General features: G+C 41.9%; 1 protein-coding gene across 6 annotated transcripts in view; it reads right to left on the minus strand.

Moving 5' to 3' along the window:
• The window catches only part of TAB3 (TGF-beta activated kinase 1 (MAP3K7) binding protein 3), a 93,304-nt gene extending 83,162 nt beyond the window's left edge, over nt 1–10,142 (minus strand). For 3 of the 6 annotated variants that reach the window (XM_027533029.1, XM_027533028.1, XM_027533027.1), the window contains exon 1: nt 9,834–10,138. The gene's annotated coding sequence lies outside the window, so the exon portion shown is untranslated. Of the gene's footprint in view, nt 1–9,833 lie in introns of all 6 variants that reach the window. The other 3 variants (XM_027533030.1, XM_027533031.1, XM_027533033.1) reach the window with 2 other exon arrangements.
• Nucleotides 10,143–15,311: the final 5,169 nt, after the last annotated feature.

Raw genomic sequence — 15,311 nt, forward strand, 5'->3', positions numbered from 1 at the left:
AAAAAATCTGATTAAAAAATTGGCAGAAGCTATGAATAGACATTATTCCAAAGAAGACATACAGATGGCCAAAAGGTACATGAAAAGCTGCTTAACATCACTAATCATCAGGGAAATGTAAATCAAAACCACGAGAGACCACCTTACATCTATCAGAATGACTATTATTAAAAAGACAAGAAATAACAAATGCTGACAAGGATGCAGAGAAAAGTGAATGCTTGTGCTCTGTTGGTGGTAATTTAAATTGGTGCAGCCACTATGAAAAACAGTAGGGAGGTTTCTCAAAAATATTAAAAATAAAACTAGCATACAGTACAGCAATTCTGTTGGGGTATTTATCTAAAGAAAACAAAACCACTAATTTGGAAAGTTATATGCACCCCCATGTTCACTGCAGCATTATTTATAATGGTGAAAATATGGGAACAACCTAAGTGTCCATCAAGGAATGAATGAAGTGAACTATGGTATATATACACAGTGAGAGCTCATTTCTAGCATATAGTAAAGAACTTCTACAAATGAGCAAGTCAAAATAAGCAAGGAAGTACATGACGCATTTCTGAAGGAATTCTACCGAAAACAGTTATAAAAGCACAACACCTAGATCTAGTTATAAATATCGACACTTCAAGATTTATAAAGTAAAACATTTTACCATATATTAACAGTTGCAAAATTGTCAGATGCCAAGCCAGTTTTCTCATTCTCTAGTCACAACTCTAAAACAAATATATACATTGAAAAAGTCCTGTTTAAGAACTTTTTGCCTACTCCAAAGTCAAAAACTGAGACCTACCTACATATCCATCAACAGTAGTTGATGGATATATTGATACATTCACACAATGAAATATACAGTAATGAGAAAGAACAGGTAACAACTATACACAATGTAGATAAATCTCATATTCATAATTTGAGGTTTATCTATATTCTAATGTTGCACAGGAGACTACAGTAGGATTCTATTTATATAAAATACAAAATAGGCAAAAACAATCTCTGATGTTAAAAGTCAGGGAAATGGTTAGAGGGCAGTAAGTGACCAAAAGGGTACAAAAAGGGGTACCTAATTTTCAAAACTGATTAGAGGATATGAGAGCAAAAAAGTTTGAAGTCCACTGCTTTCAGGGCAAAGCACAGAAATTAAATAACAAAAATCTTAAAAAGCAGGTATCATATAATATGCTAATTACCAAAAAATATTGCTACAGCTCTCAAACTAACTGGAGATTCTTAAACTTATAGTGACAGTGGTTTGTAATTATTCAAACCTCAAAAGATAAATTGATTTATATCCAGTTTAGTGACTAATGCTGATTCATAAAGATGCAAGACAAGCAACATGATCTTATAAGGGTTTTAGTTTATTTTATTCAAGTAAGTTGATTTACAATGTTGTCTTAATTTCTGCAGTACAGCACAGTGATTCAGTTATATATACATTCTTTTTCACATTTTTCTTCATTATGGTTTATCACAGGATACTGAATATAGTTCCCTGTGCTATATAGCTTTTCATTAAATAAGAGGTTCTTTCAAATCTTAGAAATGAATAGACTGACACATCTAGTCAAATCTCCTAAATTCATAAACGAAGAAACTAAGGTCCTTTGAAATTGGGTAATTTGTCCAAGGTCATAAGCAGCTCTTGATAAGTAGAAACAACTGAAAATATTTAAGTTCTCCCCTCTCCCAGTTTTCTGTAAGTTCTAGAGCACTTAAACCCACCAAGGGTTTGTTTATTGGCAGGGTCCCTTAACACATACCACATTCAATTAAAACATTTTCATCCAAATGTTACCAACACAAAATTAATTTGTTTGCCATCCATGACTAATAGCCAAATACTATTTCTGGGGCAGAAAAGATAAGACTTTCTAAAGTAAAGTTCATGACGTGCAACCTAACAGATAACTTTCTGTTTACACTAAATGATGACTGTGACATCAAATGTAAGGCATAAGTGATAATTTAGAATGACAATGGCACCTATAGCATACAGTACTCCTGAAAAAGACAAAATAATGATCAATCATGACCTCGCACTGAGGTCAATACATATAAACATAAATGTGCTAAATTAGCAACAAGTTATTGTACAAACTTTAATTTCTCAACCAGAATTACAAGTACTTTCTGCAATTCATTCCAGTTAGCTTCTATATCCAATATGAATTATTTCTTTTATATATCTTTAACGATTTTAAAAGATGTCTTGTCATTCTGAAGCTAAATCCATCGAAACTGAACAAACAGTACATGAAATAACCCGTTTAGTCCAACATATTTCTAAATTATAAAAATGCTTTAGTCTCCACCCTAACACCACAGCATTCTTTCCTCTATCGTAGGACTCTTCTTTCATTTCAAACTATAAAGTTCACTGCCAAGATGAATCCCTGAACTAGACATCCCCAGGGGAAACACATGGCATTTTGAGGACCTGCAGAAAGATTAAATCAGAAAATGGTTTTATGGCCACAGAAACGTATCCCCTAAAGATTAAAAATGACCTAGTAACTAAATGCAACATGGTACCCTCAAATGGATCCTAAGACAGAGCAGGACAGTAGTGGGAAAACTAGTGAAATCAAATAAATCTCAGTTTAGCTAATGATAATATACCAACGTTAGTGTCTTAGTTTTGACAAATGTACCATTGCTATATACACCTGGATGAAGAGTATATGGGAAGTCTGTTCTATTTTTGCCTATTTTTAAAAAAATGACTTAGCAAGAACTACCAGAAGTCAAAACATTTATACCTCAATTCTGATCCACAGTCAGTATTTTCAGGCAATGCATCTCCACATCCCTATAAGACCTAAAACGGGGATGAAGAGATACACACAGAAGGGACTCTTTACTTAAAGAGTCACCTATTTCTCCAATGCTTCAATATTATAAAATAAACTCCCAGAAAAGCCTCAAAAAAAAAAAAAAAAGATGCTTATTTTAGGCAGGGATGAAAATGAAAAGCTATGAAAGTATTTCTCAGTGGAAGAGGAGGAGAATAATCCTATTTTACTACAATAGATATGTGCAATGAACAGCCAAAGCTTAATAATACACACACACATACACACATACATATTACGTTTCTTAGGCACTCACCAATGGGCCAGGTGCTGTTTTAATTGCTTTATATTTATTAACACATTTAACACTGCCCCAAACCTTGTAAAGTAAGCAGTACTTACATCTACATTTTACACAAGAAGTTCTGTGACAGAACAGAAATTTGACGGCAACCACTAGGCATGCTGCAATCCATGGGGTCACAAAGATTCAGACCCAACTTAGCAACTGAACAACTATACTACACAGCTTTTTGAGGAGGCAAGCCAAGAAAAACCTCCTCCCTTCTAGAGACCAGGTCCCACTACTTACTCTGTGCTTAGCTTCCACCACAAAAGAAATTTCTCTGCACAAGGCTTGGGAGTCCTTGCTAGAATTGTGAACAAATATGACCCCAACACACCATCTTCAAGATTGTGCTCATAATCTCTCTGTACCCGATGAATGCAGTGCGTATTCTTGTTGAGACATTGTTAAACATACAGGTTCGTTTTTATAGTACTATCAGTCCTCAAATTCAGATATGTTGGGCTGGCCTGGGAATCTGAAGGCCATATGGGACATTATTTCTGTGGGAAATTGGTGCTGATTTTCAAAAAGTAATACATATAAATGAACCATTTAGAAATTAAGGCTCTGTCTACATAGACTCTGGCCTTATACTTACACAAATTCTAATAAAGACTCTCTGGTTACTCAAATAACCCAGTTTTGCTCATAATGTCAAAGTGGCACAGTTCCTTTTATCTAATATAATAGAAACCGTGTAATTGGAAAAAATTAGTTTAATATTTTATGGATTTTCTACTCTGTGGCCAATTTTGGATGTATCCAACAATGAATATACTGCTCTCCCTGCCATTCCCCCCAAGTTTTGCATTAAAAAACTATTACACAATAAACAAATATATCTTACACATACATACAAACCCCCAGAACAGAAGGGGAATCATATCAGAGGGTAGCTAAAGTAGTAATAGCAGCAGTAATAATGATGATGATAAAGTAATAACAGAACTAACTCTTTTTGAGCATTTACCATTGCCAGGCATGTTCTAAATACTACACATCCTCGGCTCATTTAACCTTCATGAAAGTCCTGTGAGGTAGATATTACATTATCCCAATTTCAAAAATGAGGAAACAGGTCAGAGATTAAGCAACTTGCCCAAGATCACAGAGCTAGTTAGTGTGAAAAGTAAGATTTGAATATCTGAGCATTTTACCCCTAGAGATTATATTTTAACCACTGCAATCTGTGTGTAATTAAATAATTTGGTAAACTCTTAAATAAAGGGCATGAGAGTGTGCTTGGTGGCTCAGTCATGTTCAACTCTTTGTGACTCCGTGGTCTGTAGCCTGCCAGGCTCCCCTGACCATGGGATTCTCCAGGCAAGACTACTGGAGTGGGTTGCCATGCCCTTCTCCAGGGGATCTTTCGGACCCAGGGATCAAACCAGTGTCTCCAGCACTGGCCGGTGGATTCTTCACCACCTTCAACAAAGGGCTGCTGCTGCTGCTAAGTCACTTCAGTTGTGTCCGACTCTGTGCGACCCCATAGACGGCAGCCCACCAGGCTCCCCTGTCCCTGGGATTCTCCAGGCAAGAACACTGGAGTGGGTTGCCATTTCCTTCTCCAACACAGGAAAGTGAAAAGTGAAAGTGAAGTCGCTCAGTCGTGTCCGACTCTTCCTGATCCCATGGACTGCAGCCCACCAGGCTCCTCCGTCCATGGGATTTTCCAGGCCAGAGTACTCAAGTGGGGTGCCATTGCCTTCTCCACAACAAAGGGCACTTAACTCTAATTCATTTTTTAAATGAGTGGCTTGGAGACAAAAAAGCGGGGCCCATCTTGCCTTTTAGTAGGAATATGTGAAAGTCGTGTCCGACTCTTTGCAACCCCATGAACTATACAGTCCATGGAATTCCCCAGGCCAGAATACTGGAGTGGGTAGCCGTTCCCTTCTCCACGGGATCTTCCCAACCCAGGGATCAAACCCAGGTCTCCCACATTGCAGGTAGATTCTTTACCAGCTGAGCCACAAGGGAAGCCCAAGAATACTGCAGCGGGTGGCCCATCCCTTCTCCAGTGGATCTTCCCAACCCAGGAATCGAACTGGGGTCTTCTGAATTGAAAGCAGATTCTTTACCAACTGAGCTATCAGGGAAGCACTTATTAGCAATATGTCCTTCAAACAAGCTAAGACTGAACACATTTAGGGATAACAAAATTTAAATGTATTTTGCTTTGCTTTTATCACTTTGAAATTCCTTGTTTGAACAATACAAATGGTGGTAACAGCATGCAACTTCAACAACAAACTAGTAAAACTTAAAACACACTGTCCATGTTTATCACTAAGTAAAGAAACTTGGGTAAAATAACTGCAATAGTTCCAATACCCCTGAAAAGTTTCAGAACAGCAGCAAGAAATAGTGGGAACAAGATATTCTTTCATGATAAAGAAAAACTCTGTTCTTTCCACAACACTGTAACATCTGCTCCAAGGACAAACATTAATCCTGGATAGACTGAACTTCAATTGTATTTCAAAACACATTTCTAAATTCAGAAATTCTCCACTGACCATCTAAAAAGACTATCAGCTTATCTCTGCAAAGAGCCACCTGATTCCCCTAACATGTAATTTTGGATAGCTAAACATCTGCTCCCTACCATTCCACTGAGTAACAAAAAGCACACCACCCCAAACAACTTCTGGAGCGCAAGCTGGTTTTTTCAGTCACCTACCTGAGCCTCGAACTTGCCTTCCCAGGAAACAAAGATCCAATGTGCCAAGCTTCCAAGACAGTCCACTAAAGCTTAAACAACCATAAGCATACAGAAGTATAATAAAATACTGAACCTTCAAGAGCAATGTTCCTATCAGAAAACTCATTTAGCAGTCAAGAATAAAAGAATATCCCTGCCCCACTAAACCTTGGAAGTAGAAAAGAATTCTTCCCTCCTCTTAACTGAGTCAGCTCCCCTAGAACCACAGGCCTAGGCTTCCATGATCAAGGCCAAGCAGGAGGAAAGGTATAAAAGAGGGCAGTGGACAGTGTACTAGGCTTCAGAGTTAGAAAGACAAAAAGACAGTGCTGTGGTGGAAGGAGATCCTGGGATGAGAAGGCAACACCTACTTGGGAGTAAAGGAAGAAGGGTGGGATGGCAGCTAAAAGGAGCAAAGCAAAGCCTGTGAGTGTTGGGCTGGACTGCAAAAGACAATGAGGGAACAGTGGCTACTTCCACAGCAGATGGGCTGTTACAAGCTTTCCCCCTTAATGCTTAGGAGAGACAAGGAAAAGAAAGAAACCACAGGAAGAGTCTTGACAAAGCCTCCCTCTTTCTGGCTACTCTTATTCTACTGTGCAAGAATGCAGTGAGTTAAGGGGTCTTGACCGGGTCCCTCTTGACCTCATAGAGCAGGTGGATCTGGAGAAGGGGAGTGGACCTAGAAGAGTTTAGTTGCCCTCTTTGTCATCATCCATTCTGCAGAGGACCTCAGTGTCAACTGAGAACTAAGGGAAAGCTCCAGGTACCAACAAAAACAGGGTCAGAAAGAGAGGAAGGAAAGTAAAGACAGAAATTTGAAGCAGGGGGGAAGTAAGATATTGGAGGGTCAGACAAATAAATTAACAGAACTGCCAATGAATCAAAGTTTCATATATGTTCTTAAATATGTAGAATTCATTTTGACAGTTTCAAATATTTCATCAGGACCATTTCACTTTTCGATATGAATATCTGTGGTCACAGTAATCAACTGAGGCTTATTATGAGGAAGGTATGAAGCTAAGCTTCTAAATACATATGAGACAATTTCCTGGTATCTTTTTTTAATACAGTGGCAATATAAATCATTTAAGAAAGGCTTTTTTATTTACTTGGTGAGCACTCACTTACATTATCATTTATTGACTTCTTTGGCCTAGTAGCCCAAATATCATGAGTAATTAACCTTCACAAATAAGGAATTATTTAACCCGTTCTTGGGAGTGTACCTATTAAGAAAAACTTGCTCAATCATTACCAAATATGACCCATGAAGTCTTCAAGATATTGTATTACAAGCAAAGCTCCAAACTCCATAAAACATGAACGGATGCTGAGGAGCACAGGACTTCTTTTTCCTCCACCCTCTTATGCCCATGTTTCCAGAACTTCCAGCCTGGGTTAATTAATTTGACATGTAAACTTAACCAAATGACCTGCTAGAAGATGAGTGCCGGCACTTAGCATTTGTTGTTGTTGTTTTTTTTTTTTAAATTTCAGCTTTCAGTGGCTACTCTTCCAGTTGAACTCTCTCTTGAGCAGAGATAACGGTCAGGTAGGCAAGTTCAGCATCATGACAAACATACAGGAGCACAGACCAGTGGGGGACAAAAGTGAACGCACTGGCATGATGTTTCTACTGTTTCACCAACATGGTCTTTCACTCCCTAGACCCGTTAAAGATTATGCTGGATCCCAGAATAGCTGCTGTATTTTTCTGCAAAATACAAATTTGGTCCAAAACCTCTGTACTAAATTAAAGAGAAGAAAAACAGCATCTGCTATAAAGTACTTCACTTGCTGGAGAAGGTAGGTGGTTGGGTGAGTAGGTGGGTGGATATGTGTGCGTAAACCTCCAAGTTATGATAAAGCAAATTCAAATCCTTATAATAGTTTATATTTTATTTTAGTCATATAACTACTCAGGACCAGAATAAACAAGATGTTTGATCTCTGAAGTATCTTTGGCATGCTGAAACTTGAAGGCAAAGTTACTGAAAATATCTGAATTTTAGATAGGTCACTAGTGGCTACTAGGAATTCTCACTAATCAGCAGGCTTGTGCTAAAATGCTACCCTGGCTAGAAAATTGACACATATGAAAAGGAAAAAAAATAGATAATTTTCAACCAAGGACATCGACTGCATTCAAGATTACCAACAGAACTGAAAGATTTCTTTGTAATAAAAATTTCCATTTTCCCAAAATGTGTATTAGTCAGCACATATACTTATGCAGAGTACAGTAGAAAAAGCACATATTCTAGAATCAGACACACATCAGTTTGAGTTCTAGCTCCACAATTTACCAGCTATATGACCTACTCAGGAAAGTTACTGAAGAATACTGGAGGTTAGTGTCCTTATCTGTAAAACAAAGATAATATTATTACCTTTAGCACACGGTACCTATGAGGATTAAATGCAGACATACATAACCCACCAAGCCCAGTGTCTGAATACTCAATGTTTGGTCCCTTTGCTCCAATACAAACTGTACAGAGTGTGTTGACAGTGTCAAAGAAACATGTGGAAGAAAATTCAGAGTGACAGAACACAGATTATTACGTCCTGTCAAATGTAAAGATAAAAATCACATATGTAATATTTACCTTCACTAAAGTCTATTGATTAAGAAACCTGTAAGGGGGAACGTGCTAAAATTCAAACACTTCCTATCATAGAGGCATTTAAAATTATGTATGTATATATGTTTGCATTCTTCAGGTATTTATAAAAGATACCATCACAAAACTTACCATGGCTAACACAACACTGTAAATCATCTATACTCCAATAAAAAAAAAAATTTTAGGTACGTTAAAAAAAAAAAAAAGAAACTTTACCAGGGGTGATGCCTATGGTACTGCTTTTAAAAGCCAGGATGATGCCTTTAAAAGCGAATACTGTGAAACATTAAACTCTCCTCTCAAAAGCCCTTTCTTAATAGAAATTTTTCTTTCTTCTTACAAATGTTCTGGTATATTATTGCAAAATATCTGCAAAGCAAAGACATAAACTAAATCCCCTTATCGTTCCAAAAGGAAAAAGTGTGTAAAAGAAACGAAGTTTGTCAAGTTGTTCTTCTTTCCCATTCATTCTTGTTCTTTTACAAACCAGAATGCATGACAAGCAAAATTATTGTCTGATTGACAAATGTCACTAAGGAACTCATGGAATTGACAGGCCGTGTCTGGACCAAAGGTGACAAGTTTTCTTAGGCAATTTAAAATAAATTACGTTTCAGTAAGGACAAAAATGCTTTGCATCAACAGTATGAACTTTTGATTTTACATGCAGCTTACTTTTTAACCTACCTTGTCCCCCATCCACCGCCCCCTCCCCAAGTCCTGCGTTTATTTAGGCACTTTAATGAGCTGCCACACAGCACTAAACTATAGAACTCCAACTGGGAATAACTGTTTTGGACCTCAGAGGACTGCTTGTGTGATCTTCTTTAAAAGAACGTCGACAGTATGTTCGCCTTACTCCACACCTGCCAATAATCATTGGCAAACGTCTTTTCGAACAATTAACTCCTATCGCTACTAGTCTTCCCCAGGTTCTCTCAACACCCTCAAAAACCCCAACCTTGCTAGTCTTCATTTCCAAACGCTTTTGGGGGGCTTGAAGCCAGTACACAGAGGTTCACTATTTGCAATGCCCAGGGTCCCGGCGAGGAAGGACATCATCCCCTCTGCTGGGGGGCGAAGGCCAACCCAGGCCCCCGGCCACTCCCTCTCTTCTCGGCCTCCCGGGGCGTCCCGGGCGGGCGCGCCAGGCCCTGCGCAGACCTCCGGCAGCCCTGCAGTGCTCCGAGTCCGCCGCAGCCTCGGGCCGAGACGAGTCCCCGGGACACCTGCAGACCAGCACACGCCCACCGCCCTGGAGCGGGGTCACCGAGACGACCCCGGGGCCACTCCCGACGCCCCGGCTCGGGCAGGTGCCGGGCCTCCTCGCGGACACTCACCCGCAGCCGCTGCTCCCTGTTCGCCGCTGCCGCCGCCTCGCCTTCACACCAGTCGCCAGTTCCCGCGGGGGGTCCGGGCCCGGCGCCGCTTCCCTGCCCGACCCCCCTTGGGTGCGCGCCGAGCGGGGCCCGAGTCCGGTGAGAACCGCCGCCGCCCCCTTCCCTCCCTCCTCCTTCAGTGCGTCCCTCCCACCGAGGCCCGCCTCGTATTTCCTGGATCCGGTCTCGGCGAGAGCTTGGCAAGCGAACCTCCAGCTTCAGGGCTCGCGTTGAGCGCCGTCGCTCGCCAGGCACAAAGATGGCGCCGCCGGGGACGGCCGATGGCGATCTCGCGAGGCTTCCCCCACACACACGGGAGGGCGGGGACCCATGGGAAAGGCGGTCAATGAGGATAGCCTGAACTGACTTCAAACGCTACCCCGAATCGGAAACGGGCAGCACCAGACGAAAGTTACTGCGCCTGCGCGCGGAACGACGAGGACGCATGCCCAAAACAACTCCTGAACTAGTACCCAGTTCTCCGTGTTTTACCTGTTTCCTCCGGAGGCGCGGGGCAGAGACGAAGGGGGCGGAGTAACCTGAACTGAAACCCGGGCAAGGACTGGGCGGGACCCGGAGGCGAAGTGAGCGACGTCACTTAAGGCTTGGTCATCCCTCGAGAGCTCAAACAACCTGCACACTTTGAAGGCTCTGGGAATCCTCCAACCCTTTCCTCTCCCTACTCTCCCTGTCACCGAGTATTCTTTGCAAAAAGCCTCAGCTGCCCCTTTATCCTGTTCTCGGTTCGCTTGCTGTGTGCAACCACAGTCCTCCTGTTTCCCACGGCACCATCTAACTTTCTCTTTCATTTTGCGCTACAGGAGCCTTCCAAATCTCATACTAAAACAGCTGCTTTTGTTCCTGTTTTATTTTCCTCGCTCTTTCATTTATTCATTCATTCAAACTCAGTGTTTTTCAGAGTTTTTCCTATGTGCCAGTCACTGAGGAAACATGTGCTCTGACCTCAGGGATTTGTTGGCCTAGGATGGAGACGGGCAAGAACAAAACTATGATAGTTCAGCACAGTGAATTCTATGATAAAAAATGAGGAGAGGCAGATACTACGGGCGAGAAAATTCTTGAAGGGTGTCTCACAATCATGGGATTTAGTCCAGTGAATTAGTTGGAGAGATGTCAGGAAACAAACCATCCCGAATATTTTCACGGAGAGAATTTAAAGACTTGATCATTAGATGACTGAAAAGGCAAGAGAACTCTTATATTGTTGACGTAGCAACTGCGTGAAGCAGCTCCTATGCCTAGAGCTGGTGGAACCAAGGAAAGCGGTTAGGATTATTCCAGTCATTAAAACTTGGATATTTAGACCAGGGGCATTGTGGAGCTGAAACCTCTGAGCTGGAAGCAGCATCTCCCGATGCTGGAATCTCTGAGGGAGGCTTGAGATGCTGTGTCTGCAAGTGGGAAAACGGCTAACTGCTTTCCAACTGCTGCTATGGGAAGGAGCCACTGTCCTGAGAGCTTCCAGTCTCCTTGCAGCCTGGGAATGAGAATGAGACACATAGTGCCAAACTGAACCTGATCCACGTTCTGAAGCAGAGCAGCTGCAGTGTTGAGAACCACTTATTTTGGAAGCTGGGTGTGGTCAGAAGGGGGGCCATTCAGTCAGGTCACACACCCACACATAGTGGGAACCAGTGTGTTAAAACATTTGTAGCAAACCTGCTTCAAGTTCAAGGATTCATACCAAACAGAACTGCCTCAGCCAACTCACAAAACCATGAGTGAGCAATAAACCTGTATTGTAGTACAGCACTGAGGCTTTTGTTTATTACATGTCATAAGTGGACTAATATAGCTGCTCTGTCCCACAAAGTAAGCAAGAGTTGCATGCTAAGTCACTTCAGTTGTGTCCAACTCTTTGAGACTCTATGGACTTGGGCCACCAGGCTCCTCTGTCCATGGAATTTTCCAGGCAAGAATACTGGAGTGGGTTGCCATGCCCTCTTCCAGGGGATCTTCTCAACCCAGGGATCAAACCCAGGGATCTCTTATGTCTCCTGCATTGGCAGGTGGGTTCTTTAGCACTAGCGCCATCTGGGAAGCCCTGAGCAAGAGTTAGTTCCCTTCTATCCTGTTTCTTCACCATCCCTAGACTTGCCATCCTGGTATATTTGGTCCAGTATGGCTGAGCACCACATGACATTCTAGTCATTAGGAAAAGGAAGGCATCCCCATTTCCTTTAAGGCCACTACCATGGGTTATTACCATCACTTAACCATGTTATTTTATCTATATGCAGGGTAGATTGGAAAATGGGGTCTTATTCTAAGCAGTCTTACGACTTTAGAAAAAAGGTTGGGAACACAACCAACAGTTCCATAAAATGATCAAAACTCAGACCTTGATTTAAAATTGTTTCTTCTCTCTCCAGTTCAGTCCTGCCCTCAGAGGGGAGCTTAAAGTCAAAGAAGCAGGTATAAGCCTTATCTTTCTGTTCCTTAGGCTTCTATTTCTCCCCTTGTTTTGCTAACCACAGCCTTTTCTAGGGAAGAGAGTGGCAATGAAGATGGTAAATTATTGCTTTACAGGTACAATCATAGGATAGCTTTATCCTCTCTGGACATGACAGATGTCTAAAATTAGCTCTTTCTCTGTTTCATTTGGGGGTTCTTCTTAGGCTCCCACTGAGAAGATGTGATAGCACATCCGAGGACATAAATGATGCTCTTTCTTCTATTTGGCCTCTCTCTCCTCAGCCCCTTGTCTCTTTTACTTTTTGTTGCTATTTTAAGTCCTCTCTAGGCTGTCAATTTCTTTTATGTGACAGGCATCCAAATGCTGGCTCTCTCAGTGGGTGAGTATGATTCTTCAGCACCTTCCTTGTGGCTTGGTTCTTTGATATGAATCAAGCTTTTCTAATTTCTCACTTCCTGCCTCCTGTAGAATACCCCCAACTTCTTACTTCCGGTATCCCCTCATCCACTGGCAGGGCACAAGCAAGAGGCTCAACCTTTTTTGCTTTCTGTGCAAGTCACTAGATCTGTGAGAAACTCACATATCCTGGCCATGCTGAACAACAGACGTGGTACCCTGTCACTGCTGCTCAGCAAGCTTCCAGCCTTCAGAATTCTTCTGGCAAGAAGCAGGCAGTATTGTCTATGTTGCCACAGGTCTCCAAACCCCAAAGATAGTGGTTGACTCGCCCTAAAATTCTCTCTAGATTCCCTCTAGATAGGTACTAACAGCTGCAGTTCAGTAACCAAGCAGTTGGACAATGATACATCTTGAAGACATTCCTTGCTCAGCTCTCAGAAGTCCCCTTGCTTACCTTTGCCTTCCCCATTGGGAGAGAAAATATACAACACTCTCAAAGGTGATAACTAATAAAAATTTCCCTTCTAGTCTTCTCTCATTTAAGCTACAGGAAGTGTTTAAGTTATACATAGTCACAGAACCAGTTTTGCCACCTCTTGATGAGCCTTTAGGGAAGGGCCTAGAAGCTCTCTCCCCAGTGTTCATTGTAGCAGTATTTACAATAGCCAGGACACGGAAGGAACCTAACCTGGAGAAGGGCATGGCAACCTACTCCAGTATTCTTGCCTGGAGAATCCCATGGACAGAGGACCCTGGCGGGATATGGTCCACAGGGTTGCAAAGAGTCGGACACCACTGAAGCAACTTAGCAGCAGCAGCAGGAAGCAACCTAAATGTCCATCGACAGAGGAATGGATACAAATGTGGTACATATATACAATGGAGTATTACTCAGACATAAAAATGAAAGAAATAGTGCCATTTGCAGAAACGTGGGTATACCTAGAGATTGTCATACAGACTGAAGTAAGTCAGAGGAAGAAAAACAAATATCATATAAGATTGCTTGTTATATGGAAGCTAGAAAAATGGTACAAGTGAACTTATTTGCAGGGTAGGAATAGAGTCACAGATATGGAAAACAAATGTATGGTTACCAAGAGGGAAAGCAGAATGAATTGGGAGACTGAGATTGACATATATGCACTACTCTGTATAAAATAGGAAACTATTCCCTGGTGGCTCAGATGATAAAGAATCCACCTGCAATAGAGGAGACCCGGGTTCAATTTCTGAGTCAGGAAGATCCCCTGGAGAAGGAATGGCAACCCACTACAGCAATCTTGCCTGGAGAATCCCATGGACAGAGGAGCCTGGCAGGCTACAGTCCATAGGGTCACAAAGGGTTGGACACAACTAAGTGACTAAGCAGAGAATGAGAACCTACTGTATAGCACGGGGAACTCTACTCAGTGCTCTGTAGTGACCTAAATGGGAATGAAATCTAAAAAAGAGTGGACAGGCATTTCTCTGGTGCTCCATGGTTAAGAATCTGCCTGTCAATGTGGGGGACACAGGTTTGATCCCTGGTCTGGGAAGATCCCACACTTTACTAGAAGCAACAATTAGAACTGGACATGGAACAACAGACTGGTTCCAAATCGGGAAAGGAGTATGTCAAGGCTGTGTATTGTCACCCTGCTTATTTAACTTATATGCAGAATACATCATACGAAATGCCGGGCTGGAAGAAGCACAAGCTGGAATCAAGGTTGCCGGGAGAAGTATCAGTAACCTCAGAGATGCAGGTGACACCACCCTTATGGAAGAAAGTGAAGAAGAACTAAAGAGCTTCTTGATGAAAGTGAGAGAAGAGTGAAAAAGTTGGCTTAAAACTCAACGTTCAGAAAACTATGATCATGGCATCTTGTCCCATCACTTCATGGCAAATAGATGGGGAAACAATGGAAACAGTGACAGACTTTATTTTCTTGGGCTCCAAATCACTGCAGGCGGTGACTGCAGCCATGAAATTGAAAGACGCTTGCTCCTTGGAAGAAAAGTTATGACCAACCTAGATAGCATATTAAAAGCAGAGACATTACTTTGCTAACAAAGGTCCATTTAGTCAAAGCTATGGTTTTTCCAGTAGTCATGTATGGATGTGAGAGTTGGACAGTAAAGAAAGCTGAACGCCGAAGAATTGATGCTTTTGAACTGTGGTGTTGGAGAAAACTCTTGAGAGTCCCTTGGACTGCAAGGAGATCCAACCAGTCCATCCTCAAGGAAATCAGTCCTGAATATTCATTGGAAGGACTGATGCTGAAGCTGAAACTCCAATACTTTGGCCACCTGATGCGAAGAACTGACTCATTGGAAAAGACCCTAATGCTGAGAAAGATTGAAGGCAGGAGAAGGGATGACAGAGGATGAGATGGTTGGATAGCACCACCGACTCAATGGACATGAGTTTGACTAAATTCTGGGAGTTGGTGATGGACAGGGAGGCCTGGAGTACTGCAGTCCATGGGGTTGCAAAGAGTTGGACACGACTGAGCGACTGAACTGAACTGGGAAGATCTCACATGCTGCAGAGCAAATAAGCCTGTGTGCCACAACTACTGAGCCCGCTTTCTAGAGCCCATGCTCTACAATAAGAGAAG

Source organism: Bos indicus x Bos taurus, chromosome X (genome assembly GCF_003369695.1).
Source record: "Bos indicus x Bos taurus breed Angus x Brahman F1 hybrid chromosome X, Bos_hybrid_MaternalHap_v2.0, whole genome shotgun sequence".
Classification (NCBI taxonomy): domain Eukaryota; kingdom Metazoa; phylum Chordata; class Mammalia; order Artiodactyla; family Bovidae; genus Bos; species Bos indicus x Bos taurus.